Here is a 4,248-nt window from a genome sequence, read left to right as displayed (position 1 = left end):
TGTTGTCTGTATAAAAGTGATATATAAACACCCGAAATATGAAATAAGAGTTAGGTTTTCAATAAACCTAATTCCCATGCTAACAAATCTTTTAAAGTATGGTCATCACTTTAACTGGGAAATAATTACAAAGCCTACATATAGAAAGTAAAAAAAAATCATAATTCAAAATCTTAATGAATATGACAAAAATAATAAATATATATATATATATATATATATATATGAAAAAATGCTAGAATGGCCCACCCATTTACTAAATTGATCCACCCTATTGTGAAGAATGAAAGGAATGAGGGGTTGGAATGAAAGTTAGAAACATGAGAAGGAGAATGATTGGGGTTGGGATGGAGAAGGCAAGAAACAAAGGAAGCAGGATGGTTAGATGAAGATTATGACTGTAATGATGGTTTCTAGAGATGATCCATTTTTTTAATAATAGTTACAATAGGATGGATTGATTTAATAAATAGGTGGATCAATTTAACATTTTTTTCTATATATATATATATATATATATATGTTAAATATTTGATAATTATTTTTTAAAATTCTAATATAATAATACAACAATTAAGTATTAATTATATCCATTAAATTATTTAGTTTTTGTATTTGAATTTATATATATATATCTATTATGTAAGACATCTTGGATATAACACAAAGAAAAAAAGAAGTCTTTTGATTGGCCGTGAAGAAGGGAACACATAAAACTTAAAAAACATAGGAACTAAGAAACATGGAAGTGAGGGAATATATGAATCAATGAGTATAAAACTAAAGGAATGTAAGAATACAAGAACTAGAGAATATAGAAACAAAACAATATAGAAATAAAAGAGCATGGATGAGCAAAAAAATGGATGGATGTGCCAAAGATCCCAATATCTAATGATAAAATTTTTAGCTCATATCTATCTATCTATCTATATATATATATATATATATATATGAGTATTGCTAATACTACCTTAATTTTTGCAATTGCCTCTAAAACTCATTTTTATCAATTATTATTTTTTAAAATTAAAATTCAATTAAAATTTAATGTAATTAGAAATATTAATAATTTTTTTTATTGGAATAAAAAAAACTAAACAAATATATAGAGTGGATAGCAAGTTGTAGTAGCAATAGCTAAAGCTATGGTGACATGTGGTGGATGGCAAATTATGGAAGCAATAGTCAAAATTTTTGTAGCATTAATAATATTCTATATATGTATAAATTTAGTTTATCAAATTTTGAATAAAATACATTGATTTTGAAATGTGCCAAATGATTAGTTTTTATATATTTTATTAAAAATAATTCTTATATTTTATAGTTTATTTATTTATTTTTAAAGCCTTAACAAGTTGTTATAATTAGGTAGCATAGATAGTAGCTAAAAGTGATCTTTGCTGCAAAGATCATAATTTTATTTATTTTATTATTTTTTAATTTTTCAATCTAAATATGTCCAAAATCTCATTCAAATATGAATTTAAATTGTATAAAAATAATGAATCTTTTTATATCAAGGGTATAAACCAAGAAAGAATATTTGTAGTTATAATATGATTTATATATTCTATTTGAGTGATTCTATTAAGATATTAAAAAAGATATAATTTTCAAAAGAACTTGACTTTTTTTAAAAAATTAAAAAATTTTGATATTTTTCCATCAAAATTCTTCTATATACTAATTTTTGGTTCTTTCATACTTGTAGTAGCAATACTTATAGGATTTACTTGCAAAGTTGATCTTCTTATACTTGCTTCTCTCAATTGTACAACTTTTTGGCATTAATATGCAATCTTATTGTTGAATTCTTATATATGTATAGAAATAGTATTTTTATATTTAAAATTTTTAATACATAATTTTTTTACTTAAAAAATATTAAAAACCTTGTAAAGATTTGTTGCAATTCAAATATAATTTTTTGAAAATTAAGACAACATAAAATCAAACATTTAGAAAAATTGTATCAATACTTAGATAATTATTGTACTACAAATTGTGTCAAGATTATAATGTGTCACTCATAATTAATCCTTAAAAAAAAACTTCTAAGACTTGTAATAAGACTCATGAAAATTCATAATTATACATACAAAAATAATACCTCAAAGTCACAAAAAATAAAACAAAATTTGTATTGTAGAATATTGCTTTACAACTTGCCTTATAATGGCTCACATAATGCTTTGTTGCTCTTTCTAAGAATCCCTTTGTTTGCATATTTTTGTGGCATTGCTCCTTTTAGATAGAATAAGATATACATATATAATAATATATATTTAGTTTCACATTTTATATAAGTAAAGTAACTAAGAATAACCAATATACATCAACAACATCCAACATATAAGAGTTTTTAATAATACTTGAACTTCTCTATAGTCACTAGCTTTGTCAACATATCGACAATATTTTCTTTTACATGAATCTCTTCCAAGCAAAGTCCTTGTTTATTTATTACTTCTTTAATAAAATATTATTTAATATCAATATGCTTTATTTTAATATGATATATTTGATTGTGGCTAAATTTATTATATTCTAATTATTATAATATAGCATAGTTCTATCATATATCAAACTTAGATCTCTAACAAGTATCTGCAACCAAATAGCATCCTTTATTATAACTAATGCACTTATACATTCAACTTCTTTAGTAGAAAGACCAATATAAGGTTGGAGTGTCAATTTCCAACTTATAAGTCCACCAACCAACATAAATAAGTAATTTGTAGTAGATCTTCTCTTTTCTAAGTTCCTAACATAATTATCATCTATAAAACAAATGAGTACTCTTGCATTATTTATAGTACCATCATATATAATACCTATGTCCACATTGCCTCTCAGGTAGCAAAGTATCTACTTCACTATATTTCAATGCTCTATTATTTGGTTAACTATATATCTATTAATCACACTTAGTGTATGTGAGATGTTTGATTTGGTGCATATCATAGCATACATCAAGCTTCTAACTATACTAAATGATACATTGGACATAGAAGTCCATTCATTCTTTGATATGGAATATTATCTAAAGATAGTCTAAAGTGAGCACTTAGAGGTGTACTCACTAGTTTGGCATTTTCTATGCCAATATTCATAAGTACTTTTTTCAAGTACAATCTTTAAGACATCCACAATTACCTTTGTCTACAAACTTTATAAATGTATATTTTAAAAATCTTCTTAGAAGGACCTAACTCCTTTATGTTAAACTTTCTATTCATTTTTTTTTTATTTAATTTATAAATATTTGATATGTTATCAATAATAATGAGTATATCTTTATTTAATATTTAAAAAACCTCAAGTTATTATATATAGATTTTTTTAATCTTGCCATGTAAAAAAATAATAATAAGAATCATTTGCTTTAACTCTAAATTATTATTATTATTTTTAATAATAGTTAAGAATATACAAATGTAATTGATCTTTATCAATTGCAAAAAAATCTTCTTGAAGTCAAGACCTAATCTTTGTAAGTAACTTTAAGCTAAAAGTCTAGTCTTATAGCAATCACTACTAGTCTTTGGAGTTCTTTACTTCTTATTAAACATCCATCCTCATCCAATTGTCTTATTATCCTTATGTAATTACACCAATTTATATACACAATTATATTGAAGAGAATCTAACTTTGCTTCTATAGCAACTTGTCATTCTTTTTGTGATAGACCTTGCAACATTTCTAAGTAGCAAGTTGCTTTATTATTCTTTGTAATTAAAATATAAGAAATAATATCTATGCTAATACATAAAAAATAATACCTATCAAGTTGTCTACAAGTTTTTATAGACCTACAAAATATGACACCCTAAATTATAGGATTTTATTTAATATCTTGACTTTTATTTACTTTTTGTTCATTATCTATAATGTCTAAGACATTTAACTCTATCTAAACAAATTCAACAAGAGATATATCATCTTTAAATTGAGGTCCTATTCTAAAATTTCTTTTATATATAGAAGATTCATCAAATGTTACATTTTTTTCACAATCTTCTTATATGCATTAAGATCCAATAATCTATATTTCTTTGCATTTTTTTGATATCTTAAAAAAATATATTTTATAACTATTAGTTCTAACTTTGACTTCTTTATTTGTAATACATAAACATACATAGGACATTCAAAAAATTTAAATACAAAATAATGTACAAGTCTACTATTCCATATTTATTTAGGTATCTTATAACCAATAGTAGTAGCAAAAGATA

This window comes from Physcomitrium patens, chromosome 17, assembly GCF_059467195.1.
Source record: "Physcomitrium patens ecotype Gransden chromosome 17, ASM5946719v1, whole genome shotgun sequence".
In the NCBI taxonomy this organism is placed as follows: Eukaryota; Viridiplantae; Streptophyta; class Bryopsida; order Funariales; family Funariaceae; genus Physcomitrium; species Physcomitrium patens.
Note: the sequence above shows the minus strand (reverse complement) of the source record.